Source organism: Salvelinus sp. IW2-2015, unplaced genomic scaffold (genome assembly GCF_002910315.2).
Source record: "Salvelinus sp. IW2-2015 unplaced genomic scaffold, ASM291031v2 Un_scaffold1718, whole genome shotgun sequence".
In the NCBI taxonomy this organism is placed as follows: Eukaryota; Metazoa; Chordata; class Actinopteri; order Salmoniformes; family Salmonidae; genus Salvelinus; species Salvelinus sp. IW2-2015.
In genome coordinates, this window is record NW_019943106.1 from 155,768 (window position 1) to 166,269 (window position 10,502).

The following is a 10,502-nucleotide window of genomic DNA, read 5'->3' on the forward strand; positions in this document are numbered from 1 at the left end:
TTAATAATGTGTCCCTGAACAAAGGGGGGGGGAATACAAAATAAGTCTGTATCTGGTGTGGCCACCAGCTGCATTAAGTACTGCAGTGCATCACCTCATGGACTGCACCAGATTTGCCAGTTCTTGCTGTGAGATGTTACCCCACTCTTCTACCGAGGCACCTGAAAATTCCCAGACATTTCTTGGGGGAATGGCCCTAGCCCTCTCCCTCCGATCCAACAGGTCCCAGATGTGCTCAATGGGATTGAGATCCGGGCTCTTCGCTGGCCATGACAGAACATTGACATTCCTGTCTTGCAGGAAATCACGCACAGAACGAGCAGTATGGCTGGTGGCATTGTCATGCTGGAGGGTCATGTCAGGATGAGCCTGCAGGAAGGGTACCACATGAAGGAGGAGGATGTCTTCCCTGTAACACACAGCATCGACAGACTGAGCTTGTTGTCATTGCAGGCAGTCTGTCGATGCTGTGACACACCGCCCCAGACCATGATGGACCCTCCACCTCCAAATCGATCCCGCTCCAGAGTACTGTCCTCGGTGTAACGCTCATTCCTTCGACAATAAACACAAATCCGTCCATGACCCCTGGTGAGACAAAACCGTGACTCGTCAGTGAAGAGCACTTTTTGCCAGTCCTGTCTGGTCCTGCGACGGTGGGTTTGTGCCCATAGGCAACATTGTTGCCGGTGATGTCTGGTGAGGACCTGTCTTACAACAGGCCTACAAGCCCTCAGTCCAGCCTCTCTCAGCCTATTTTGGACAGTCTGAGCACTGATGAAGGAATTGTGCGTTCCTGGTGTGACTCGGGCAGTTGTTGTTGCCATTCTGTACCTGTCCTGCAGGTGTGATGTTCGTATGTGTTGTTACACGTGGTCTGCCACTATGACAGTGCTTCTTAATTATTTTCTGTTACGCCCCCCCTAGGATGAAATAAACATTTTGCGCCCCCCAACTCTCCGCCGCGACTGTAAATAGTATCATTTGTCTATCAAATTGTTATAAGTACACCTCTGCATAACATTGTATCCTTATTAACATTAAAGAAAACAAAAAAGAAAGATATAGATCAACTTACAAAGAATACTTGTTTTTTAGTCTAACAGAAAAGACTTAAAGTGCATTGATTTGCCTGAAATAAAAAATAAAAAATCAAGCCTTATTTAAACTGTACATTTTTTTACCATTTGATACTGAAAAATAAAATATAATCAATAAATAATAATAAATTCAAATTGATCAAACATTAACTCAGGAGCACAATATATGTAACACTTTGACCTATAAAACAAAAATGAATAAAACAATTTGTGCTGATTTAAAAAATATATATAAAAAAATGAGGAAGTCATAGTTTTTATTTTTGCAGCACTTGCGTCATCCAGCATGACAGAGACGATGTCTAATGCTGCAAGTAGTATCAGCTCCTCTGCTATGGAGCGAGTTTTTTTTGCACTGAGCAATTTGGTACGCCACCTTATATGATGCCAGCAGTGCTCGCTGGTTTACTGAAGTAGCATTCACAAAGCGGGACGATTGTTGGCAATATTCGGCACGTTTTCGCTGAAAAAACTCAAGCGGCTTATCAGCGTGATTGGGGTGTAATGTCTTTAAGTGACGCCTTAATTTATTTGGCTTCATGCTGTCCGCTGCCAACATTTTTAGACACAGTAAACATACCGGTCTTTCCTCGTCTCCCACCGTAGTCACAGTGAAGCCAAGCGCTACATACGCGTCGTCATATTTCCTCGTCTTAGCTTTCGGGAGACTTACGTTTGTCTCATTATCTCCGTCTCTCTCCGCCTTTCTTTTCATCCCTGTTAAATATTTTTCCATGGTGTTTGTTATCTGCACTTCATATCTCCTGCTCTGTGCTGTGTGCTCTTGTTCGGTGAAAAAAAATAACTACTCCCTGCAGCAAAAAAAAGCATGTTCCCCGGGGTCACACGCGCCCCCCTGGGTCAGGGCGCGCCCCACTATTTGAGAAGGACTGCACTATGAGGACGATCAGCTGTCCGTCCTGTCTCCCTATAACGCTGTCTTAGGCGTCTCACAGTACGGATATTGCAATTTATTGCCCTGGCCACATCTGCAGTCCTCATTCCTCCTTGCAGCATGACTAAGGCACGTTCACACAGATGAGAAGGGACCCTGGGCATCTTTCTTTTGGTGTTTTTCAGAGTCTGTAGAAAGGCCTCTTTAATATCCCAAATTTTCATAATCTTGACCTTAATTGCCTACCGTCTGTAAGCTGTCCTAGCGACCGTTCCACAGGTGCATGTTCATTCATTGTTTATGGTTCATTGAACAAGCATGGGAAACAGTGTTTAAACCCTTTACAATGAAGATCTGTGAAGTTATTTGGATTTTTACGAATTATCTTTGAAAGACAGGGTCCTGAAAAAGGAATGTTTATTTTTTTTGCTGAGTTTTTATATGGAGGAGATTGTATATCTTCTGTTTTTCACCACCCGGAACCCCTAAGAACACTGCTACTTCCCCCTCTCTGTCTCTGACACTTCCAACCAGTGGTATAATTCTCTTCTCCATGTTGTGTCCACTTGTAACACCCCCTCCTGGAAGTAAGAGGAATGGACACTAAGAAATGTAGTCAACCCCCTCTAGCCTTAAGCCAGCCTACTACAGGGTGCAGCAGGTACCTACTCTCTAGGCAGCGGCATTCGCTTCAATGACTGGGAAACCATCCCTACCGGGTTCAGCTCCCCAGCAACTTACCTCAACAACGGTCCCCATGGAAACAACAGCCTCACCTGCAACAGGTGTGTGAAGGGGAGGGGTTAACCTGTTCTGATTTGAAATCATTATGGCATTGCAGTTCTCACATCTCATTCATCTCTGCTGTGTGTGTGTGCCCAGTTCGTCCTGGTTCCCCCAGGGTAGTTACCTGGAGTCTAACAGATGAGTGTACTGTCTCTCTGACGTATGCTGTCCATCTGAAGAAACAGGAATCATTCTCCTTTGAATACCAGTACACTGACCCTAACCTCTTATTTTACTTCTTTGTGAGTCTTCTACTTCATTCACACATTTCTAAGATATCTGCTAGTCTCATCTGCAATAACTTCCAGAACACTAAATATACTGATATTCACAAATGTATTGATTGGTTGATGTTCTGGTTGCTTGGCAGATCCCGAATGACCAGTGTCAGGAGATGGACCAGACTGCTGATAAGAAGTGGCTCAAGCTCACCAGTCATGGGGTGGGCCACACACACTGTAAGAGAAACATACTCGCTTGATAGGTTAGGCATTCTCTGTGAGGTTCCAGCACCATCTAGTGTCCAGTCTTGGGATGCTCTTGGTTCGTAGATGTGCATTCCATTCAGTGGGCATTCCATACAGGCCTCTACTACAAAATACATGTGGTAAAACACAGGTTGGATCATTTGTGCATTGATTAATAAGTTGATCGTGTGTGTGTGCCAGGTAAATCTGAAGTCTGGTACTAAAGTCTTGTACTGGAAGACTGCAGGGGTCCTGCGAGCTAAAGCAATGAAACCTGTTCTGCTGAAGAACGTCCACATAGAGGGTAGGACCTGTGTTTGTGTGTCTTTATTGTAGTTGTTCATGCCAGTTTCCCTCTGTACTGTACGGTGTTATTTTATCTTTCTCAAGGAATGGTGTATGCGTCAGTGTTCCCCTTGTAAACCAGGGACGTTCAGTCAAACCCCAGGCTCCTCCACATGTCAGCCCTGCCCCAGAGACACCCACTCTGGCCACGGAGCCAGCTCCTGTACCCCTTGCAACACCACCACACTCTATGCTTGTAGGTACACACACATGCAGACAGTCCTGCATTAGAACAGGTGTGAACTGTTTTAAACGTATTCTCCCTCTCACACACATTCTCACCCCCCTCTTGCCTTCTCTCTTCCAGCGACAGGGTCAGGTGTGTGCAAAACGAGACCACCATGACCCAAGAAGGATTACTTTCAGATCCACACCCCCTGTGACCTTGAGGGCAAGGTGAGAAGACTAACTCACCCTCCCAATATCACATCCATTATTGCCAGATTGCTTATACCTGTCTAATCCTTTTTGATCTACACAAGTGCCCATGCAGGGGTTAGCCATTCTAACTCCCGTATCCCTATAGTTTAGTGTCTGTGTCCTCCATGCTCTCTGTATAATTACAGTTTCCTCATCCCCCATGTTGTCTCTGTGTGTGCGGTTTGACACAGGTGATCTACAGGTGGGTGGAGCCTCAGATCTGTCTGGTCGGTGTGGCTGAAACACTGCTCCCTTCGGGTGACCGTGAGACATGCAACCCTGGTTTCTATAACAACCAACACAGCTAACCTCCCTGCCCCCCTGGGACATTCTCTGATGGGTCAAAGTAACAAAATAGCCCTTTCCCTGTCCTCTTTCTGCTTACCCAATGGGTGCTGGTTTTTATTTAGGTTTGATTTTCCAAAATGTTGATCTTTTTCTCTCCCTCTCCTCTCCCCATGCTCTCTCTCTCCCAGTGTGTTGAGTCATGTATGGCAGGTACTGAGCCTGCTGTAGGTTATCAGTTTAAGTTTGTTGAATGTTGTACAAGCCACATGAAGACATCCTGCATCAACGTGAGAAGCTCCAAGTGTGACGGTATTAACGGTGGGTTGGTGCAGCTGCTCTCTCTGAGGTCTAGAGGGCACTGTTGCTCTTTACTGTTGACATGTTCCTCTAAGGCTATGGGGTAAGAGGAGGGGGGGGGGGACTAGATACAGAAAGTGCAATGCAGCTGGTGGCCACCAGATACAGACTTATTTTTGTATTCTCCCCCCCCCCCCCCCCCCCCCCCGCCCAACCCCCCCCCCCCCCCTTTGTTCAGGGACACATTATTAAATTTCTGTTTGTCACATGTCTGTAACTTGTTCAGTTTATGTCTCAGTTTTGAATGTGTAAAGGAAATGACATTACTGTGTGTAGGATATAAACAGGAAGAGATCGACAGTGGTGGAGTCGTGGGAGGGCAGTAAGGTCAGACAGTCATACACATACATTGTGACCAAGAACACCTCTGTATCATACACATGGGCCTTCCAGAGGACCAACCAAGCCTCTGACGTAAGTACACAGACACACAATGCAGTAACACAGAAACACAATGCAGTAACACAGACACCCAATTGTATACTACTAGAGCACTTTCTCTCTCTCTCTCCTCCAGGTGCGTCAGAATGAGAACGGCATGGTGCATATCTACTTCATCTCAGTGAGTAACACAGTAGACTGTGTGTCGTCAGAGTGTCAGGCCTGTGCCCTCCTCTCCCAACCCTCCGGCTCGCTGTGTGTCCCCTGCCCTCCAGGACACTACATATACACACACACACACCAGCCAGTGCACAGAGTGCCCCCCAACACACACCTCACCTCACGCAGCACCCAGGGCCCAGAGGTCTGCAAACCCTGTGGACCATCCAGCAAGACTAACAAGGTGTGTGTGTGGAAGTGTTTAGCTATTCTTGTGGGGACCAGAAGTCCCCACAAGAATAGTAAACAAAAATTGGACCAATTGGGGACATTTTGTTAGCTTGGTGAATAAAAGTGTGTGTCCATTGTTTCTTCCACAAGATGCATAGGGCACAACTGAATGTTTGTGTGTTTTTCCTACTCTGACAACAAAGTGTCTCAGAGTTTTGACTACAGTTCTCCCGGCTCTGTTGGAACACTGATGAACAGACCCAGTTTTACCGCTAAAGGAACTAAGTACTACCACCTCTTCAACATCAGCCTCTGTGAAGAGGTACGCAGGCGCACACACACACATTGATGAACAATATTTTCAACCTACAATTACTTTGTGATCCTGAATTGAGCTTCAATTTCTCAGGATAGGAGGGCTGTGTGTACAGATAATGTGACTGACCTATCCAGCGCCGACTCTCAGAGAGAGACAGGGGAATCCGCCAATGTGGTGGAGAGTTTCATCTGTCAATCAACCATCATCCCCTCCAGTGGGCGGGGCTTCCGCACAGCACTATCCTCCCAGTCCATCAGCTTAGCAGACACGTTCTTGGGTGAGTACACACAACCACACACACTTTCCTTGTAACCTGATGCCAATCTTTGGCACTGGTATAGAATAGGTGTTGTTTGATTGATTAATGAACAGGGTTGGGTAGTAACGGATTACATGAAAACTAATCCGTTACCAGCAAAAATATTGTAATCAGATTACATATACTTTTGAAAAACTAGATTACTTCTTGGATTACTTTTCAATTCAGAAAGGATGTTTGCGAGACATTGTTTGCGGACACCTTTCTGTTTTCTCAATGACATTCAAATCAGCATTGGAAAAAAAAGGCGCAAGTTTAAGTTTGTTCTGCCTGAGCGAGTCTGACCACAAGTCAGAGACCACTGGTGACACAGCAAATGCGTTTGATGGTTTGCGGGAAAGAGCAGGAATAGGCTTTTGTAAACTACAGTCCAAGCTATATCTTCCAATGGTGTGACTGCTGTCGGCATCCAAAAATTATCCAACTTGAATAAACGCTTGGAGGTAAGGATGCCAGCAGTGGTGTAGCCTACGGGCAATACCATATCACTTATTATTGACATCTACATAGCGCATTGATGTGAATCACATCGCTACTCTCTCATTTACCGATTTGCCCCTTACGGATTGTGGTTGTTGTGGATGGCTGTTCACAAATGTATATATTTATTATCATTAAAAAGATATATATTTAACCTTTTATTAAAATAGGCAAGTCAGTTAAGAACAAATTCTTATTTACAATGACGGCCTACACCGGCCAAACCCGGATGACACTGGGGCAATTGTGCACCACCCGGATGACACTGGGGCAATTGTGCACCACCCTATGGGCCTCCCAATCACGGCCGGTTGTGATACAGCTTGGATTAAAACCAGGGTGTCTGTAGTGACGCCTCTAGCACTGAGAGGTGCACCACTCGGGAGCCCTAACCCAATAATGGTTGAATTGAAGAAGTTTAAGCTGCCTATCAATCATTATTTTTGCGATCAGCGGACAGCTGGTGAAAAATGCCCTCTTGCAACAGCTGCATGGTGCGGATCCCAGCCTATGAAATACAAGTGTGAGGGAGTTCCTACATTCTAAACTCCTCCACGGTATTGTGCTCCAAACTGTCAAAAACTAGTTTCATTTAAGAAGACCACGAGTGGGGCTTTTATTACTCAATCTAATTATTGCTGGAGAAGGCCTAAGGCCTAACAGACACATGCTCAAACTCGTGCACTTTTGATAACTTAAGATTGCCCCTTTTAAGACTATTTTTTTACTCATAAATTAATGATATACACTACCAGTCAAACGTTTTAGAACACCTACTCATTCAAGGGTTTTTCTTTATTTTACTATTTTCTACACTGTAGAATAATAGTGATGACATCAACACTATGGAATCATGTAGTAACCAAAAAAGTGTTACACAAATCTAAATATATTTGAGACTCTTCAAATTGCCACCCTTTGACAGCTTTGCACACTCTTGGCATTCTCTCAACCAGCTTCATGAGAGTCACCTGGAATGCATTTTAATTAACAGGTGTGCCTTGTTAAAAGTTAATTTGTGGAATTTCTTTCCTTCTTAATGCGTTTGAGTCAATCAGTTGTGTTTTGACAAAGTAGGGGTGGTATACAGAAGATAGCCCTGTTTGGTAAAAGACCAAGACCATATTATGGCAAGAACCGCTCAAATAAGCAAAGAGAAACAACAGTCCGTCATTACTTTAAGACATGAAGGTCAGTCAATTTCAGAAAAGTGCAGTCGCATATCCATCGGGCGCTGATGAAACTGGCTCTCATGAGGACCTCCACCGGAATGGAAGACCCAGAGTTACCTCTGCTGCAGAGGATAAGTTCATTAGAGTTACCAGCCACAGAATTTGCAGCCCAAATAAATGCTTCAGAGTTCAAGTAACAGACACATCTCAACATCAACTGTTCAGAGGAGACTGTGTGAATCAGGCCTTCATGGTCGAATTGCTGCAAAGAAACCACTACTAAAGGACACCAATAAGAAGAAGAGACTTGCTTGGGCCAAGAAACACACGCAATGGACATTAGACCGGTGGAAATCTGTCCTTTGGTCTGGAGTCCAAATTGTAGATTTTTGGTTCCAACCGCCGTGTCTTTGTGAAACGCCGTGTGGGTGAACGGATGATCTCTGCATGTGTATTTCCCACCGTAAAGCATGGAGGAGGTGTTATGGTGTGGGAGTGCTTTGCTGGTGACACTGTCTGTGATTTTATTTAGAATTCAAGGCACACTAAATCTGCATGGCTACCACAGCATTCTGCAGCGATATGCCATCCCATCTGGTTTGCGCTTAGTGGGATTATAATTTGTTTTTCAACAGGACAATGACCCAACACACCTCCAGGCTGTGTAAGGGCTATTTTACCAAGAAGGAGAATGATGGTGTGCTGCATCAGATGACCTGGCCTCCACAATCCCCCGACCTCAACCAAATTGAGACTGTTTGGGATGAGTTGGACCGCAGAGTGAAGGAAAAGCAGCCAACAAGTGTTCAGCATATGTGGGAAGTCCTTCAAGACTGTTGGAAAAGCATTCCAGGTGAAGCTGGTTGAGAGAATGCCAAGAGTGTGCAAAGCTGTCATTAAGGTAAAGGGTAGCTATTTGAAGATTCTCAAATATAAAATATATTTTGATTTGTTTTACACTTTTTTGGTTACTACATGATTCCTCGTGTTATTTCATAGTTTTGATATCTTCACTATTATTCTACAAATAGTAAAAATAAAGAAAAACCCTTGGATGAGTAGTTGTTCTAAAACTTTTGACAGGTAGTGTATATCCATTGATTCTTGAAGAATATAACTTATAAATGCCTAATGAGCTTATTAGTTCAACTGTCATACTCCATGAGAACCCAAAATATAAAGTTGTTTTTCTCCAATGTTTGTAAACATTGTAAATGTACACAAACACTGTGTAGCCTAAAAATATGGTTAAAACAATACTTTTTATTTCATGGATGGTCAGTCCTTGTATTCATTACTCTGTCTATTAATCTGAGAGTGATCAACTTTTTACCAAAACAGAGGCAGGGTGAGGGTTTGTTATTGTTTCAACTGTAGATTCACCCTTTAAACGGCTGCAAATTATTGAGATATCAAAGTGTCACCAACAAAAACGTAAACAATAGGCCTATAGGCAATAGGCCTATAGCAAATGCAGCATATAGCATACGTTTTTCACATGAAATAGCACTTTGCGGTAGTGCTCAAAGAATGCCATTACATGAGAGCAGCATAAACAACAACAGAGTAGGCTAATAAGTCCTTAGTTTGGGTGTTATGCTTAGGTAAAACTATTTGGCAAAAATTTACCTCCATGATTCCAAGTTCTATTCTGGAAGATCAAATGAATTGGAATGACTCAATCTGACTGATTTTGCGTTTTAATGTAACGATATAATTATCTGTAGTAGAAAGCGATGGGTTAGAAGAAGACCACATAACCAACCCATAAAGTAAAATGTAACATCCATATACAGTATGGCCAGCTATGTATAATGTAACAATGATTTATCCTGCAATAGATGTCGTTCAATTGGTAATATACATTTTTGTTTTCTTCTAATGCCCCTTAAGGGGTAAGTAATCTTAAAGTATCTGAAGAAATCAGATTACATTAGGTTACTTATTACTTACAGTTGACGTCAGAAGTTTATACACTTAGGTTGGAGTCACAGTTTTTCAACCACTCCACACATTTCTTGTTAACTAACTATACTTTTGGCAAGTCGGTTAGGACATCTACTTTGTGCATGACACAAGTAATTCCAACAATTGTTTACAGACAGATTATTTCACTTATACTTCACTGTATCACAATTCCAGTGGGTCAGAAGTTTACATATACTAAGTTGACTGTGCCTTTAAACAGCTTGTAAAATTCCAGAAAATAATGTCATGGCTTCAGAAGATTCTGATAGGCTAATTGACATAATTTGAGTCAATTGGAGGTGTACCTGTGGATGTATTTCAGGGCCTACCTTCAAACTCAGTGCCTCTTTGCTTGACATCATGGGAAAATCAAAATAAATCAGCCAAGACCTCATTAAAAAAAATTGTAGACCTCTACAAGTCTGGTTCATCCTTGGGAACAATTTCCAAACGCCTGAAGGTACCACGTTCATCTGTACAAACAATAGTACGCAAGTATAAACACCATGAGACCACGCAGCCGTCATACCGCTCAGGAAGGAAACGCGTTCCATCTGCTAGAGATGAACGTACTTTGGTGCGAAAAGTGCAAATCAATCCCAGAACAACAGCAAAGGACCTTGTGAAGATGCTGGAGGAAACGGTACAAAGTATCTATATCCACGGTAAAACGAGTGCTATATCGACATAACCTGAAAGGCCGCTCAGCAAGGAAGAAGCCACTGCTCTCAAAACGGCATAAAAAAGCCAGGCTACAGTTTGCCTGCAACTGCACATGGGGACAAAGATTGCTCTACTTTTGCGGAGGAATCTCT

The 10,502-nt window shown here is 43.6% G+C and overlaps 1 protein-coding gene and 1 long non-coding RNA gene across 4 annotated transcripts in view; both read left to right on the forward strand.

Annotated features, from left to right (window-relative positions):
* Nucleotides 1-679: 679 nt before the first annotated feature.
* Nucleotides 680-4,348, forward strand: LOC112071786 (uncharacterized). 2 transcript variants are annotated; one of them, XR_002894177.2, is made up of 4 exons: nt 680-2,780; nt 3,152-3,789; nt 3,901-3,989; nt 4,205-4,348. It is a non-coding gene; the product is annotated as an uncharacterized lncRNA (long non-coding RNA). The 2 variants fall into 2 exon arrangements; XR_002894176.2 differs by having other exon boundaries at nt 680-3,789.
* Nucleotides 4,349-4,525: 177 nt separating this feature from the next.
* Nucleotides 4,526-10,502, forward strand: part of LOC112071788 (endosome/lysosome-associated apoptosis and autophagy regulator family member 2-like) — a 10,232-nt gene continuing 4,255 nt past the window's right edge. Inside the window, exons 1-5 of one of the 2 annotated variants that reach the window (XM_070439513.1) lie at nt 4,526-4,619; nt 4,935-5,072; nt 5,176-5,442; nt 5,641-5,751; nt 5,839-6,025. The gene's annotated coding sequence lies outside the window, so the exon portion shown is untranslated. Of the gene's footprint in view, nt 4,620-4,934; nt 5,073-5,175; nt 5,443-5,640; nt 5,752-5,838; nt 6,026-8,369; nt 8,621-10,502 lie in introns of those variants that run through there. The other variant, XM_070439514.1, reaches the window with a different exon arrangement.